General features: G+C 34.6%; 1 protein-coding gene across 21 annotated transcripts in view; it reads right to left on the reverse strand.

The window, feature by feature from the left end:
• The window catches only part of SOX5 (SRY-box transcription factor 5), a 944197-nt gene that overhangs the window by 469442 nt on the left and 455359 nt on the right, over positions 1 to 19396 (reverse strand). The gene's annotated exons all lie outside the window — the stretch shown is intronic.

A 19396-nucleotide genomic window follows, 5' to 3' on the forward strand; every position in this document is an offset into this window, starting at 1 on the left:
ACTGACTGGCATCGCTCCCTTACGTCTCCTGAGAACTGAACCAGTCTGTCGTATTTCCGTTCACCAATCACCTTTATATGTGGCATTGTATTTTTCATCAAGCTGAATAATACGCTGTATAAAAATTCAATACACAGGCAGCTGCACCCCTACTTTGGTTGACAACTACTCTTAGTCCTTGTGTTGCTAATGTTTGCTCTGCAAACTAATGCTGCTGTGGCAAGTCAGAACTGCTTCAAGATGTGATTCAAATTCATTTTTATAAACTATAGATTCAGCGATATATATTTTGATCATAGCCCTTCTCAGTATTTCAGGAAGGTGGTGGGAGGAAAACTGGGGAACGTAATAAAGTATTCACATACTGGATAACAACTCTAAAAGTTCTTTGAAACTGGTAAACATATAAACGGATCTGAGTTCTTCATAATAAGGGATTATTTTACTGCATGCACAGATGTTTAAATTAGCACACACATTCCATTCTTATCTCTCTTAAATTCAGCAGAATAACTGTAAGTCTTCACAAGGCGTGTTATCAATGTAAAAGCAATAAAAAGGTCACTCTCTCATGAATTACTATTTACAGTATTTCACAAGAATGGTATTCACACCCGCCAAATGAACAAGGTTGTCTCTTTACATTGAAGGACACTGCCTGCACTCTTCATCAGTTAGCATTAGCAATGGGGGGAGGGGAAGGGAGAAACTAACAAACCATTTTTCTATCATTTGAACTCTCTTTGACCTTTGCAAGCTATTCAAGTATGCACTTAGACAGTTCAAATAAATAACACAAATATACATACATAGAACAGATATATAGATAGCAAAAGAGTGACTCCTGATAAAGTGGATAGGTGAATAGGTTGATACCTAGATGTTAACCATCTTGAAGCCTATTTCTTGGCATTATCATTTATAGCAGAAGAGGAATTCCCATTTATAGATAGTAACACATTTTGTGAATTTAATCAATAACTGTGAATCGGTATAAACTTGCTATGAATCAACTACAGCTAAAAGAGGTAACTGAGTTAAGAAAAAGAGGAAGCCATCTTGTCCCATATTAACTTAAAACATTTGAATATATGATCATAGTTATACCAGGAGAGTGTTAAGGAGGCTGGCAAATATAAAATGCAGTGAGAAATATATGACGAAATATATCATTTAAGTGATATTTAGCTTAAAAAGCTCAAAATAATTCATCTTAAATTTATTTCTATTCCAAAATCTAAATATAAAATTTTATGAAAAGATGTTACATTTCACAAATGTGTACTTATACATATCTATAGCTACAAGAATTATTTATTCATTTCTTCTAAAATATTTCCCCAAAATAGAGACTAATTGGTATCTGTCTAGCAATTTCCAACACTACCTCTCCACTTTTGCGATACTATGTGCTATAGTTGTAATTGTACACCTAATGGTAGTATTACTGGACCTACTACAATATTTTACATAGAACACTGATAAAAATAGTAACCCAAACTCGACAGTTAAATGCATAAAGAATCATGCATGCTGTAAATATTTTGTAGGATGCTTTCTAAAGCCACTCATTTCCTCCTAACCCAAAAGAGATACAAAAGGAGAAAAGTGTAGAAGTGGAGATTTAAAGCAGGACAAAACTATCCTGTATATTTTTTTAATGTTTAGAGAGTTTTAATCATACAGCTTGTAGAAGCAAAAACAAAACCCTACCAAAATTAACAGAGGAAGATAGAGATTAATGAGTCACCACATAGACCTTTCTTTCAGCCAGAAACTATGTGGATATGGAGGTTTCTTCACAGCAAAACATGTGCACTGAGTTCCCAGGAAGTTAGTGGTGAGGAGTTGGGAGTCAGTGGTCTTCACCATTCATCCCACCCAGACTTTCCTGTTACCTTCTGGAGCAGTGGCAATGCCAACTCTAGAAACCAACTCACGAGGGAATGCTCTGTTGTGATTCTCAGTGACCCACAGGGCAGGATTTCACCACAGGCCTGTGACATGTGACTGGGCTTGGGGAGTCCCAGTGTCAGTTCCAAAAAATCCTAAGGGGGGCTCTTCCCTTTGTGAAACAAATTAATTACACAATCAAATATTGCCACATGCTTGAGGCCTATTGACATAATGAGAACTTCAACCCCCACTTTGCTTTGTATTTTTTCAAAAGGGTAAAAGAGATCCAGGAACAGCCCAATATAGTTCAAGTAAAGGAAGATAAAAAAGATAGATGTTTTCATTCACTACCCATGGCAGGAAATTATATATTTTAGATTTGAAGCCCAGTTGAAAATAATTCACCTTTCTACTATTCACTCCTAGTGAAAATCAGTCTGTCCAATATTCTGAGTCTTCTAACCCTCAATACTTTTATCAATATTTACAACACCTCAGTCTGGTTTACAGATGTGTATCACATCAGGCTCCACTAAGTTGCAGACCTCCCTGTGGATATCCTAATTAAAAATTATACAGTTGTCCTTACAATTATCCCTGCTTTTAAAAATTAGTTTATTTGTTATATTTTCTTCTGATTCTTGGCTTCACAATAAGAAAAATTACCTGTATTTATTGCATAGACTATCCAATCATAGTTTTGTTAGGAAAGAGGCTTCAGGAGCTCTTCCCTCTCCCCATATCCCTAGCAGAATAAAATACCAAACCTAACGGTAAATACTAAAATCAAAAATGTGAGCAGTCATGGAAACTGTGAGTTTTCCCAACACATGAGTCACTTATATCCCCAGAAGTAATGAAGCCTCCCGAAAAAACAGAGATTTATAAAGACGATGATTTGATGGTTTTTCCTGTGTCTAAGTATGATTGGCTATGACTAAATAGTTTCTCAATTGCTAGACTAAAACAAGCCAAAGCAAATAGCTTTTAAAGCTTTAAAGTATATTGTGTAGTGGTGACTGTTCAAGGTCTCACTACAGTCAACATTAGATAGATAATACTGAGATGACTTCAATGCAGAGGGCTATTCTTGCATTCATAGATTATAGAAAAAAAATCTAACATTGTTGCAATCAGAAAAGTCAATTAAATATAAAATAATCTCACTTACATATTAATAAATAGGATATGGTTCACATTTAATGACAAAAGGGAAAAGATATACACTTAAAGTAGCTAAAACCCAAATGCTTGCAAAAGTGGTAAAATACTTTTCTAGGAATGATGGTAGAACAATTTGAGCATGTTCAGATCAATTAAAATTTTATCCATATCCCATAATATATACATATATATATATATATATATATATATATATATATATATATATATATTAATTTCTCCCACTCCTTTTAAATCTTTTGGATTTTTCCAGTGACAAAAATACAAGGAGGATAATGCATGAAACAGTAAAATAAAACTTAACCAAAGAAAAGCCATTCACTTAATCAAGAAACTTTTATCATTTGCCTATTGTGTCTAATCGGAAGTGTCTCAGTCCTGTAGGAAGCTAAACTCTGCAGATACAATAGTAGCAAACACTCGTTTCCTAACCTGCTGATCTTAATCTTATTATGGAATCTACGTATACATACTATTTTTTAAATTAAAAATTTAATTTATGCCAATGTGATCAGACAGGCAAGTCTATTGCGTTTTCCTTGTTCAATTATGTTAGCATTATTTCCCCAAGAAGATATAACATGATTTCTGTATAATGAATTATGAAACCAACCACTGTGGTAAACAGATGGTATATGTTTAATACATAACTATTGATACACTCTGAGATCAATTCAAATGCTTGCAAAAAATGGTAAAATATTTTTGGACCAGCACGTGAAAAAATGGACCAGCATGTGAAAAAAATATTTAGTCCTAAATATTGTTCTTTAGCAGTTAGAAAAATGAATAGAAATTAAAGCGGAAAATACCCAGGGTTTTAACCCTCTCACTGAGTGTGTCCTTAGACAAATTACTTAACATTCCTGAGTCTTCACTTTCTACACTGTAAAATGGTTTGTGATGAAACTTCATCAAGTAAAAAAGATAACAAATTTACCACACATAAATTCCTTGTAAATACTTGCACATGGTAGAAAGGAAGTAATTGCAACAATGTTATTATATTGTCACAAAACATTATGCCCCTTGGTTGTTCATAATCTACAAGAATTTTCTCTGATAATGGAAAAACATAATTTTTTTTGTTTTCCTACAAATATTAAATATTTACCTGAACTATATGCCTTCAATGCTTATTAAAAATTCCTTTAACTGTTTGGAATACCTTGTCATTAGAGTAAAAAAAAGAAAAAAGAAACTTTCTAAAGAACACCAAACATTTAATAAATTAACTATAACTCTAAATTAAAGAATAATTTCCATCTTATCAGTCATCAAAATATACTAAGATTTCTTAAACTAGAAAATCTGGACATCTAAGGAAACTTATATCTACAAAGGAACCAGAGATACCAGAGCTGAATAATCCCAAATATCACTTTTGATGGCATGAAGGTGTACGTCAGGGGGCTTCCTCTAATTTCTGAATCCTAAAAATAGCTTCTTTGCATATCATAGGACTCACTGAATATTTTTGAACTGAGTGAAACCAGTCTTAGATATGTATACACTTTCAGTCCCTAAATATTAAAAATTATGTTTGTCAAAATGAGGATACTCCAGAGAACCGCTTACTATTGATGTGCAAAAAATGTCAAACTCTTGGATTCAGAAGGCTGAGAGAGTAATCAATTTGAGGTTTAAGAAATATGATCAGTTATAAGAAGAACTTTATTAGGACATTATAGTATTTTCCTTTGATTAAAGACCATATATATATATGTATATGTATAGGTATAGGTATATATATATATATATATACATATATATATATATATATATATATATATCCATAACTACATATGTTAAAGTCCTTAAACCATTCATTTTATCTCTATCAAAATTGAATTCCTTTTGTGAATTTATAACTTCAAGAAAAAAAAAGTCACTCTCCAAGCTGTTTACATGATGTGAGCTAATGGTGAATAAAATATTGAAAGATCCTAATAAAAATTAAAACACAGGTGAAACAAAAGCATCGTTGTCCATGCTGAGGAAACACCAAGATGCCTAAGTGAAAATTATAGAACACCTTTAGATAACAACTTCTCTAATTGGCTATGAAGAAATAATCAGTAACTCTTCAAAAATACAACTCCTAAATTTCAGAATGCCCTTGTGATAAGTAATAAACTAATGAATTTGGGCAAAACTTGCTTTATTCAAAATATTGGTTAATAATAAGTTGTGACTGTTGTTTAGAACTGCATTTAAAAATAAATATTAAAGGCACAACAAAGAACACTAGGTCCTCTTCTAAAAACCCAAAACCAATCATTCAAGTTGTTTGTTTAACATCTACCATGCAGAACAGTGCTGAGCACTTTAACTGTATTTTCAAGTGATTAACCAACGCTGCATTTAACCCTTTTCAGTATGTCTTCAAATATCATGAAAAATATTAGTGTGGAACTGAATACACGTAATATATTTATGAAAACATAAAGGACCAAGCATATACGCACAAAGCATATAAACAAAGAATTCAAGTTTTAGGAAGCCTTGGTATTATTGTTGGTTCTAATACATATGCATTAATTTTAGCATAACAATATCAGTCATTACATACAAGGTAGTAAGAAAGCAGTTCACATTGAAAAAACAGATTATACAATATTTATCCTAATCTGGGATATCTTGAAGACTTCCTAATACAATAGAATCTAGAGTTCAATAATATATCAAGTGAGCTGTACTAACAGAATTTGGAAATATCTCTCCCTGACCAAGCTATTGATCTGGTTTGAAGTGTGACTGACTGGAATCTCTTAGTTTCTATAGATAACGTAATTAAAATGTTCTCTGTATCCATAAAAATGATTTACCCTTTGTAAAAAAGTATATTTAGTGTCATTTGCTTCAATGATAGCTGGCAGCAATGAATTCTACAGTTTAATTGTATGTTGCCTAAAAATTTACTTCCTTTTAAGTGTTTTGATAATGATATTTAATTTCACTGGGTATTTCCTCATGAAGAAAGGTAAAGAAATACACTACTGGATATGTATTTTTCATGATCATCTTTGGTCCATATGGCGAATATTTTCAATTTGAGTTTCATCTTTTACTCACAGTTACAATACAGTGCTGGTATCTATAATTCCTCGTTTTCCAATTATTTCATTTTCCACTTATGTAAAGCACACAGAACGTTCAAAAAACATGTTTCTCAAAGAATGTATTATCTAATATTTATCGAAATTTAATTGTCATATCCTAAATATGAGTATTAATAGAGGAGACATTTAAACAGATAACCCCATGTTAAAGCATATAAAAATAATTGATATTGCTCCTCACCAGAGCCTGGGCTGACCTTAGGTTCACACTGTTGCAAACTACCTAAAGAAGAGATGAATTGTCTCCACAGACTTTCTGGTTCATACATTTCCTGTAGAAAGGAAGTAATTGTTTTTGTTTAAAGGAAACATCCTGGCTTAGATTAAGCAAAAGTCCCATTTTCTGTCAACAAAAGACAAAGCAGAGAGGTAAAAAGGTCAATAAATATCAGAAAGCAAAAGACTAGCCAGTATTTATCAGGTACCTGTACGTGGAAGTACTGAATGCATCATGAAAAAGAAATTCCGAATGTCCGAGTAATTTTCTAACTTTGTTCAAATACTTTGTATTCTGTGTAGGTATGATATACAGGCAGATGACCAAACATAATAAATACAAATGTCTGTCTTCCAAATAGATCATGACGGAGCTAGAACAATCTTCTGCTGTTCCCACATATGTTCAATTGGTCCAATAGAGTTATCCTACTGATTTTATCCAGGGGTTAAGGCAAGGGTCCAACAAGTCCACCATGGGGCATTTCTTTGTTTTTCATATCCTAACAATGCCCAGGTTTCCTCATAAAATCATACATTGCCCAAAGAAAAGCTTTCCTGATCTGCATGAGTTTTCTTCTTTGTGAATGTGGACATTTTTAAGGAATTGGTCACAAAAATATAAATGTGAGCTATTGTTACCCCTTGAAGTTTGACAACTTCATTATTTCTTAGAAAAGCAGGGAGAATATTTTTATTTTCCTGGGTCTTTTCCATTAATAATGGTAACAGAAAAAAAATTAATTCTATAATATTTTAAGTAAAAAGATCTATCACTTATGGTCATTTTCAGTTCAACTTTATAACAAAGCATACACATGCTTCACACATAGATTTAAGGTAAGGATTAAATTAAATAACCCAGACTATTATAAAAACAGGCAATCAGATATTATTAGGCCTTCTATAGTAGACAGTCAAATAAATTATCTATTATTGTTGGTATTTTATAAAAGGAGTAATCATTGTCTTTAATAGCACAATTTGCCTTGGATCATCTACAATTTGCATAATATTACACATGTAAAAGTGTATGTGCATGCCTCTTATTTATATGTATGCACGAAGTATATTCATCAATTCATTTAATGGTTATACACTGAGTAACTTGTCTATTCTAGGTATTAGGACAGATACCCAAACACAAAGATAAAGAACATAAATGCCTTACTGAGGAAGCTTACCTAGTTGAGCAGGTAAGGACAGTATCATACTGCTCCATCTAATAGATAAGTGTAATGTAATATATTATGGGCAACAATAGAATGAGGCACAGTATATATTATGAGTCAAAATACTTCTACTGTTTCCAGTCTAGAAGGGGCAAAGAGGATCACAGAAGACTACAAATTAAGGTTTTAATGCATCTTAGAAACATTCTCGCGATGAGGCATGCTCTTTTTGAAGAATGTATGTCCATTGTCATTATGGCGGTAAGTGGTACTAATGGAAACATAAAGAATGTTTCCATTTACCCTCATCGATGAGGGTAAGCGGGATCAAATATATGGTGATGGAAGGAGAACAGACTCTGGATGGTGAACACACAATATGATGTATAGATGATGTATTACTCAATTGTACCCCTGAAACCTGTGTAACGTTACTAACCATTGTCACCCCCATAATCTTTAGTTTAAAAAATTAATGTATCCATCTCCATGTGATAACTTTGAAATGTTTAACTCAAAACACTAAATTATATTTCATCCTGAGTTTAAAAAAAAAAGTTTTTCTGGCTATCTCTATATATTAAATAGTATTCATCTTTGAGAATTTTGCTGTCTTCTTGATTTGCTACTCCTGTATCTAATTGGACATACAATGCATCCTTGATTGACTATGTGTCAGCCAGGAAACTCTCCATCACCCATCACAGTGCCTAACATGTAGTAAGCACTCAATACTGAGCATTTGTTGAAGGTAATGAAGGAAGGAATGACCTCTCAGTCCCTAACCATCTTTGAAGAGCTCTGGACAAAAGTGAAATATTCAGTATTGTTAATGAACATAGCATGTTCCCACTATTTTTTATATCGCTCCTGGATCTGACATGAGCATTCAGAAGTCTCATTGTGCTTCTGAAACAAATAGTGGATTTGAAAAGAATCCGAGCAGGGCTTGCAAACAACTAAGATTAGTAAAATGTCACGCTAGCATTGTATGGCCATGTATTCAGCAAAGCGTAGTAATTAAGTGAGAGGACTCTGGACCCCTGCTGCATGGGTTCAGATGGAGGCCCTCTCCCTTACCAGCCACGTGACTGTAAGTAAGTTACTTCACCTCTCAGTGCCTCGGGCTTTTCAATTATAAAATAAGAGTACAACAATGCCTCCCTCTTAGGGTTGTTTTAAGGATTAAGAGGATTAAATATTTGAAATAACTTTAAACAGCACCTGTAGATAGCAGGCACTCTTGGCATTTGTTCAATAAATCAGCAGTCATTTAGAAGGCAACTTTCTTACAGAGGGGACAAGGATGACCTCTATGTATATCTGTTGAATTAAATATGGGAGTTCCTTCCCACGGCTCTTTTTAAATTTCAATATGCAACTCATTGTTACTCAGAAATCAGTGTGTACTATTTTTATTTAAAGCTGACTTAGTCAAAGTGGCAGCTCTACAGGTATGCTTCAAAGTTTATGAAACTCGGGTCTGTGTCGGGGAATCCCTGACAAGTTTCAGCCTTGTGCTTAGGATTCCCTACTCACGCAATTCAAATATGTGTTCTCTGTGGCCAGGGAGTTGCACAGATTCCCCTCCACTTTGTATGTTTTGGTTTATTCCATAGCTATTATGCGTCTCCTGTCATTCGGGCTGTTTTGGTTTTGTTGTCTGTATTCAAAGGAGGCCTGTGGTTGTGTCTATCCCAAGTGTCTGTGTTTCTAGTTGCGCGGTTTGCCCCCTCTGTCTCTCATCATTGCTTTTGGCTCAGTCCCTTGACAGGAAATGAGAGATTTATTTTATCTGGCTTGAACTACATTGTTCCTTCCTGACTACTGGTGTTACTTCACTCTAAATAACATGACTTTGTGCTCACAGTCTGCCCAAGGTCAAAGCCTGAGGGTAATAGACACATTTAAGAGTAGGGAAAGAGAATATAAGGAGAGGGGAGAAATGGGCTAGGAGAGAATAGAAGAAAAAAAAGGACTGATGCAAAAGTTAAACTTGAAACAGGTCTAAATTTTCTGGCGGGCTTGAAATGGAATATGTTCTAAAGAGCTGAAAGGCAAACTTCTCCCCCCCTTCCAGATGTTATCAATTTAAAATGACACTATGAAGTAATCTAGGCTTGAAATTCAAATTAACTTTTAAAAGAAAGCATGAGTTGTCTGGGAGAAGGGTTTACAAAGCTTATTAATATCTGTGATATAATTGTAGAATGTTTTTTAATAATTTAAATTGGAATAATTATTAAAATTCAAATCCCTCTTTGGTTTGACACAAAAATATAGAATTGTGATAGTGAATATAATTAATAAAGTCAAATTCATTATTTAAAAAATGTTTAGCTTAATAAATGATACCTAAACTTGGAACCATCAATAGGCTTTAAATTTTGTGTGAATTTAAGTATAAACAAGAATATGTCTGAACCACATCTCCTACCCTATTCACATTTTTCCTTTCCTCCGTTTTTATTCCCCGCACTTTGGAGGTATAAATAAAACTTTCTTGGTTTCTTCAAATACCTCTACAGTTTCAAAAGGTCAGCAGGATGACCACCCAAAGACATGGTGAAAGAAATCATCTCCATTTCACTGGTCACACCATCTATGCTGATCTGAACTTCTCTGGGATAGTCTAAAAGACTGGGGGATAGGGAGAAACCTGGCTAATCTAGATATATATTTTCCTGTTCTTTTAACATATTGTCATGCTATTTAATAATACTTTTGCCTCAGGAAAGCGGATTTAATGGAAATGGACTTTCAAGGAAACCAAAAAGGATTTAAGTTACATGGAAGGCCAGATTTTACATGCAGAAAAGTATTTCACATGGGTATTCCATTTGGGGAGATGATGAAATCCCTTTTGCTAATGATCTTTCAACACTCATATCATTATGTGTGTAGTAAGCATGGTTTATTGTGAAGTCAGGAGGACATCCCTAGTGACATCTTAAAGATTTAATAAGTTTTTGACTTATAACCCCTCCCTCAGGAAGCGCTATTCTTTTCAATGGGACACTGTAGATATCACCATACAGTGTTGAACAGGGCCAAGTGTCTGCAAATCATAGATGGCTTGTTTCTTTATGCAAATGCCTCACCTTGAAACTTGAACTAGAAATTATTCCTTAGTATGCCTTAAACTAACACAATGTTAAATGTCAATTATATCTTAATGAAAACAAAACAAATGTTTTTCTCAGAATCGTACTTCCTTCTCATGTCAATTCCTTACGAGATGATCGACATGTGGAATGAGGCCCAAGTTCTAAAATGAGGTAGACACAATTGTATAAGAATTCCAATGAAGTCTCATTTTTTAACACTCCTTACAAGTCACAGTGATGTTTCTACACATCGTTTTGTTTTCTGATTATTAAATTATAAATATAGTCTCAAAGACTAAACATACAAATGTAATTCCTTTCTCCAAGGAACCTATAAGTCAGCCAAAGAAGACCCTGCCACGAATACCTAGATCATCGTGAAAGGCATTTCCTGAAGCCCGTCACTATACCTCAGGTACTCAGAAGCAAAAAGCGAAGAAACAAAAGAAAATAGCCATTTATTAGAAAATTACTATGTAATCACTATGGTGCCAGCTGCTTTCAGATACGTCATCATGGTCCATGGACACAACCTCCAGGCAAAATTAATGTTATTATCCTCATTTTACAGATGACAAAATGCAACTTAGATATATTACGCAATATGCCAAAGATCATAGAGTTCTTAAGTGATGAAATCAGGATTCAAATTTAGGTGAGTCTAATTCTAAATCCCATGCCCATTGACTATTCTGGAATAGGAATTAAAATGCTGGATTATAAAACTTTAGTGTGTTTCGAGTCCAACTGTGTCCCTCACCTATACCAAACAAAGAGTTACAAACAAAAATAGTCCCTGTGTTCTTCAAAATGCGAAACAAACTAACTGAGCCAGCAATCCTACTCCTAGATACATACCCAAGAAACTAAAAATATATACCCACGTAAAAACTTGTACCCAAATACTCATAGCTACATCTCCACAAAAGTGGAAACAAACCTGATGTCCATCAACTGATAAATGAATAAATAAAATATGGTCTATCCATACAATGGAATATTACTTGGCAATAAAAAGACACAGATTTTTCACACATAACATGGCTGAACCTTGAAAACATTATGGTAACTCAAAGAAGCCGGTCCCGAAAGACCACCTATTATATGATTCCATTTAATTTAAATGTCCAGAATAGACAAAACTATAGAGACAGGAAGTAGATTAGCAGTTACTTATGGCTGTGGGGTTGGGGGAAGAAATGAGGAACAACCATTAATGAGAATGGGATTTCTTTCTGGGTGATGAAAGTGTCCTAAAAGTGGTTGTAGTGATGTTTGCATAACTGTGAATATACTAAAAATAATTGAATTACACATTTTAAATGCGTGAATTATACATTATACCTTAATAAAGTTCTCACTCAAAAATTTATATAACATTTTTGCACCTACATCATCAGGAAGAAATAGGCAGCACACTCCCTATGGAGAAAAGAAACTAAGCAAATCTAGCTACTGCAACAGGGGAAAAGAGTTTGTTATCTTCTATCATTTGCCCTTCAATATCAGCAAAGCATTCGTCTGCTCTGTTCAGGTGGACTCCTGAATCACTGAGAGAGTTGAAAAGATATCCCTCTCTGGTCAAGTTCTTTGGGACCAAAGCTTGTTGAAAAAGTTAGAACCACAAACTGCTAGCTTATTTACTTAATGTTAAACCGCATGTCTGACATTTTTCATCTAAAGTGACCAGTGATTTGAGTATTGTGTAGACAACCACAAAGTACCACTGAAACAGTGGGAAAGTACTATTTTAAAAGCACTTACTGTTTTATTAATACTTAAAGAATAGAATTCCCTGCTTCTGCCCAGATTCAGTTCTTCATATTCCAATGTGAAATTGACCAACTGGCAAATTTGTCAATATAATTTTTAGTCCCGTAGCCCATCATTAGATGACAGAAAAAACATCATGCTGTGGCATAGAATCAGTAAGCAGTAATCAAATGTCCCATGATGTTGACATTCCACAACCTCTCATAGGTTTTTTGTTTGTTTGTTTGTTTATTTGTTTGTTTGTTTGAGGGGGCATGGAGAATCTTAGACATACCTACCAGTGCCCAGAATAGCAGGTTTGTGAAGGACCAGTTCTCTGGACATTTTATCCTGATAATTTTTAGATGTTTATACCTTAAAAGTTACTTAGTTGAAGTTGCTTTCAAATTAAACACCATTGCTACAGTGTTTCTGTTGTGATTGTCGGAGGGAAGTAGAGCCAGTGCAATTTGTCCATGTTTTACAAATCACCATCTGGCAGGAATATGGCAACATGTGAAATCTTCACAGGACTCTTGTTTTTCTACTATCTGCTGGATAACTAAAGGAGATCACCAGACTGCTGGGATGTCTGCCAGATGGTAAGCAGGTATGTTTATGAGTTTAAGATTCTTATTTTCTTTCAATGCTTTCACATGCTGTGGGCACAAGACAGAAAAGTGAAAGGGAAAAAGAAAAGGGGAGTGGATAAGTGAGTGACTGTGTCCGAGATCGTTAGAAATGTCTTTGAAGTTTCATGAAATGTGAACTTTCCAAAGTCTCCATTGAATTATTTTCTACTAAGTATAAAAATCACCAGTCATATGGTCCCAGGATTTTTTTCAAAAGCTCCATTTTTCATTTTTGTACAAATAAACAGGTGTAAGGTTTCTTCAGTCCTGTTGAGTAGGCATGCATTACTCAGAGGATCATAAGCGTCATCAACAAACATTTGGTGAGCATATACCCTGTGCATGGTACTTGGCTAGCCATTTCAGCAAAATGAGCGTTTATTTAAATAGACTATCATAGGCAAAGAATACCTACCTAGTAGAGTCATAACAACAACAACAACAAAAATCCCAAACCCTCTCACAATCGAGGATTTGCAAGAGTGAATCTACGAAGTAAGCAGTGATCATTTAGAGGAGCTTCTGTGAAAAGAAAAGGGCATCCTAAACAATTTTGACAGATAGTAAGTGGATATCACAGAAGAGACAGTGTCTGGTATACACAGAGGTACATTTCTTTACAGTTAGGTTTGAATGCCTGCTTAGCAGTGAAGCAGCAACCCCAGGCAAGTTTCTGACATTCTCCAAACTTTAATAAACTCCTCCATAAAAACGGTGATAATAGTTGTACCTCTTATTATTGTTGAGATTAGAAATATAAAAAATGTAAATTGTCATCATGTACAAACAGGAGTCTCCCCTTATTCACAGTTTCAATTTCCACAGTTTCAGTTACCTGCGGTCAACAAGAGTCCAAAAATATTAAATGGAAAATTTCAGAAATAATTCATAAGTTTTAAATTGCGTGTCATTCTGAGTAGTGTGATGACTTCTAGCACCGCCCTGCTCCATCCTACCCAGGATGTCAATCATTCCTTTGTCCAGCGCATCCACGCTGTATTTGCCACCCACCCTTTAGTCGCTTAGTAGCCATTAGTTGTCACATCGACTGTCACGGTATCCCAGAGCTTGTGTTCAAGTAACCCTTCTTTTACTTAATAATGGCCCCAAAGTGCAAGAATAGTGATACTGGCATTTCAGATATGCCAAAGAGAAGCCATAAAGTACTTCCTTTAACTGAAAAGGTGCGTAAGAGTACAATGAAATATTTTGAGAGTGAGGAAACCACATTCACTAACTTTTATTACAGGATTATTATAATTGTTCTATTTTATTATTATTGCTGTTAAGATCTTACTGCTCCTAATTTATAAATTAAATTTTATCATAGGCATATATGTAGGGTTCAGTACTATCCACAGTTTCAAGCATCCACTGGGGGTTTTGGAAAGTATCCCCCCTGGATAAAGGGGGGAGAGGCTATTGTAGTTGCTCAGTAAAGGAAGCTATTGTTATTATTGTTGGTGTAACATTATGATGATCTGCATAGGACTGCTTCTAGGTTAATTCCCTAGATATAGAAGTTGCTCAAATGAATTCTATAAATATATACCTAATTTTATATACCGTATTTGTATATTTAGGTACACATGAGGTTTCTATGAGTATACATACACAATGTGTACTTATACACAAATATGCATGGATCCAAGTAGATATATGCATAATAGTAGATACGTTCTGTCCAATTACAGGAAACAAAAATAAACATTTTGACTTAAAGCTCTGTAAATCATATTAAGTAAATACTCATAAAAGTTTCCATTTCCAGAAGTTATAATTTGGGGAAATTACTAAACCTCTCTGTGTCCTTAGCTATAGAATGGAGAGAATAAAACCTGCTTCATAGAGCTGAATGACAATTGTCACATCTTCGTGATTATTTCTACATAACACATTGCACAATGCCTGGCAGAGAATAAATGAATAAATGTATGCCTCCTTCCCTTTCCCCTTTAATTAACAATTTACCTCCACCTTTAAATTTAGTCTACCTTTGCCCTTCCTTACCTCCTTCCCTCTTGAATGATAGATCTCTGTTTCTTTCTGGCCCTTCCAATTGTGTTCTTAATTCCATCACTCTTTCTACCAAAATGAATTTTCTCCTTAATTATATAATTACTCTATTTTTATCATAAATTCCTTTTTGTCCACTAGTTCCTTTTCCTTAGTCTAAAATATACCTGTTTCCCCCTTCCTAATAATAATCACCTTAACGATAAATTACCAAATGACAGAAGAGATAGAAAGCCTAAGTAGGCCAATGACCATAGAAGAAATTAAAAAGATTGTTAAAGATCCACCTCTAGAAAGTGCCAGATACAAATAGAGCCTTTTTTTTTTTTTACCCAGGTAAGAGGTAGTTTTATATTAGTTCTAATAAAACTAAGTTAAAAAGAATATTTGTTTCTTGTTTGAACAGTCCCAAAACACTAACATGATTACAGGACAATTATTTTACAAAGTTAGCACAACTCTGATATCAAGCCATGACCAATAAATACAGTGTAGCGTATACACAGATACAGACATACGTGCATACACACAAACACATCAAACTCATTTAAACACAAAGAAGCAAAATTTTAAGAGTAAATTAAAGAATAATGCACCGTACCCACGTGGCGTTCTTTGCAAGGTTGAAAGGCTGGTTCAAGACAAGGATATCTATTTAAGTAACTTTTTACATTTAAAATAGTAGACAAAAAGTTAAAACCCACAAGAGCCAATTCTTTAAAAGTCTTTGAAAAAAAGTGCCCACCATTCCAGACTTATTTAACATAAGTTAGGAAGAGAAGAAAACTGACTTCTAAGGGAGTTTTTCACAAATAGCACTAAAACACATAATTAATGATAAAATAGACTAATTATCTTTTGTTTACCCAGCTTTCCTTATTTTGAGAGTTTCCTTTTCCTTTTCACCAACAACCTTCATTGCCTGCAAGGTAGGCCCTCCTTACTCATCTCTTGGACACTTTTCAACCCATTGCACATGTTTCTGCTCCACTTTTTACAGCTTTTCTCAAAGGTACCGATAGCCACTTAAATTCCAAGTCCAGTGGCCTGCTGTCTGGCCTCATCCTCTTTAACCTCTCTTTTAACATTTCTGAACCGGTCACACACAAACCTCTTAGCTCTTTGCTCCTTGGGCTTTCAGAATGCCTCTTGCTTGACTCTCCTGCCTCTTTGCTTGGCCTTTCTCAGCCTCTCACTGCCTCTTGTTCCACATGCTCTTCACCATGGGAGATCCCCAGCAGTTTACTGTTTGCACCTTTAACTTGTGCCCTACACAGGGAATGTAGGTCAAAGTTAAACAGGAATGAGAGAACCAGGACACTATTACTGAAACAAAGTAAATAAAATACTGCATTAAACAAAAACCTACTGCATGATTTTCAACTCTTCAGGTTCCAGTCTATGTGAAATAGATTTTTTAAAATCCATTTTGCAACATGGAGAATCTTTGCCTATATTGCCTTCAATATGTTTAATACTACCTTCCTAAAAATAAAAAAAAAAAACATTTTTAATATTTGACTTAATGAATGTCTTTTCTGATGTTACTCTCTTGTTTTAAATATGCTATAGACGTCTATTAGTTTACCCATTCCAACTCGAAATATCACTTTTCTAATTTTGCGTTATCTTGATTTTTAACTCTTTCACTACCTATTGAATTTGAAAACAGCTGTGCTGCTAGAATTCATAGGATATACCTGAGTACAATTTAGTAGAATTCAGCAATCATTTACTGAATGCCAGTGATGTGTGAAACATTGTTTTTATAGTCATCCTTTAATATATAAACTTCAACTAAATCTACATAAATTGAACTGACTTTAAATATAAAGTAACAATTTTAAGAAAGTGCTGATGTTTTAATCTTGTTAGTTCTGAAATAACTTGCTTTCCCTAATTTGTAACCAAAAAATAAAAGTTAAACAATGTCTCAGTAAAAACTCTTCAGTAAACTAGATCATCTTTCTCCATTCTCTTATCTCCAAGTTACTGCCAGATCATTTTCTGCTGCTATGGTCTCCTCCCCTATTTCTGCAAAACCTGGAAACCACCTTTACACATTATTTGTAAATAAAATTTATTTTGATCCTTTGCTTTTCCTTTTCTTTCCTCTGATATCTGTATCCCTTAATACTACACGTTTCAATTAATTTAGGAAGTCAAAGCTACTGTGATCTCTCTTATTCCGTACACGGTCCTCCGCCTTAAAGAAAATACAAATAAAAAACTCAAACCTAGACAACATGAAATAGGGCATTAGGCACTTTACAAAGATATCCTTAACTTTACAAAAAATTACCTATGGAATCCCTCTAAATAGTGATTTTTCTCTAATGTATGAAGAGTGTATCTCAATTAAATAACATACATTTACACTCAACTTTGCCAAAATTGAATCGTTTTTGCAAAGTGAGCTGCAACTTGTTCTCATCCAATTGTTTTCACCCCATGCTACACGGAAATGAGGCCCAGCCAGACTAAGGAACATGGTTTCTTGACTCCAGCTAAGGCACTCATTCTTCAAGAGCAGTGAGTTTCAAACACTTTTTTAGAGCCACTGAAATATTTCTTCAATAGAAATCTTACAGGGACACAATTTACAAAAGAGTAAAAGTAATAGGGTAATATGTTCTTTCCCTGTCCCTTCATTAACCAACCCCAGGATTACCTACAAAAACCCTATACTCAGAGTCCAGCTTGAAAACAATTGTCCTAGACTTTTTCCTACATATTGATAAAGATCTGGCTACCAAAATCATAATTTTACGACAGAGTCCCAACATTGTCAAGCTGCGAGTTACCCAGGGATGTACCTGTTCTTTGTTTAAAATGGTTCCCAGGACATGGGTCGCACACAAGAAATGGTCAATCGTGGTAACAATAATAATTTTTTAAAATAATGAATAGATAAATCTCCTTGACACAGGAATGGCTTCCTTTTCCTGTGCCAGTTGTTCTGTCTGTGCCAACTCTTAACACACACCCCTTCCAGGAATGGCATTCAGCCATCCTGGCAACCAGAATTAGAGCAAAGAAAATATGAAATTTCTCTTCAAAACATAAGTGGAAAGATGAATGCAAAGCCAAGCGAAAAGTACCCAGATTCAACATGCACATTGTTAAATGTCACGTCATAGTAAGACACTTTATGAACGTCAAGTGAACATGGACATGTATAAATTGGCAGACTGACAATAGGTTCTACCTATTAAAAGTGATCAGCATGTAAAGAAAGTCTAGCAGAACACACAAGTTACCAGTTATAATTGTTGCTTTTGGGGAGTGAGGGAAGAGAAACCTGGGCAAATTGAGAATGGGAATGGGAGAAATATTTTTCATCGGACACATTTTTATACTTTTTGAATTCTGAACCGTGTGACTATATTCGAAAAAGCAATTTAATATATTGAAATTTTTAAAAAAATGAGGATAAAAAGATAATTCCAACAGACCATTCTGAATATCCATTAGCATAACAATGAACTGCTTTGGTTTGCGGGTAAAAACAGCAACAAGAGAATGTTTCATTCTTAGAACCTAGATTTAGGCCAAACAGGCCCATCAGTCAGGAATACTGCTTCGTCTATTATACTTCTCTTAACTCCTTCAAGAAAGAGGCACCTATTGAGTGAGGCCAAGGATTCATGCCCTGATTTTCAGAGAGATACAATGTGGCAAGGATTCTCAGCAACACAGCTAACTCATAGGGGTCTCTAAATTACAGGTCAACAAGGGTCCATGGGATTTGGAAAAATCAATGTCTTGCCTCAAATTAAAATTCAAAAAGACACTTTCACAGCTCTCTCTTTGTAACAAAAAAGTTCCAAAGATCAAAGATAATCCTCATTTTACCACTCTGATTGGCATATACCCCATTTTCTCCTCTGCAAACCAGGACATGATGTTGGTAGACTGACAGGTCTTGCTTTGACATTTAATCACCAGAAGGGTTCTTTAGAAGAAAATCATTCAAACCTGATAAAAATGAAAACTAGTAAGATTTCTTTCAAAATAGATATTTTAGCCAAATTTAATGTCCCCAAAATATCTTGTCCAACTATTAGGTGCAAAGAATATTATAAGTGAGGAAACAAGTACAAAATACAAGGACACCTAGGAGGTAGCATGGTTTATTTAACTGGGTGAAAAGGCAAAATCTTATTAGTAAATGCCTCATCCCTAGGAGCTGACTGAAAGTACCTGGCATTCCACAAAGTATGCATTACTTTCCAATTAACTAAGCAGGTCAGACCTACCTCTAGGATCAAGAGTCTATAACACTATGATTTGGGAGGAAG

Source organism: Rhinolophus hipposideros, assembly GCF_964194185.1.
Source record: "Rhinolophus hipposideros genome assembly, chromosome: 9".
Classification (NCBI taxonomy): Eukaryota; Metazoa; Chordata; class Mammalia; order Chiroptera; family Rhinolophidae; genus Rhinolophus; species Rhinolophus hipposideros.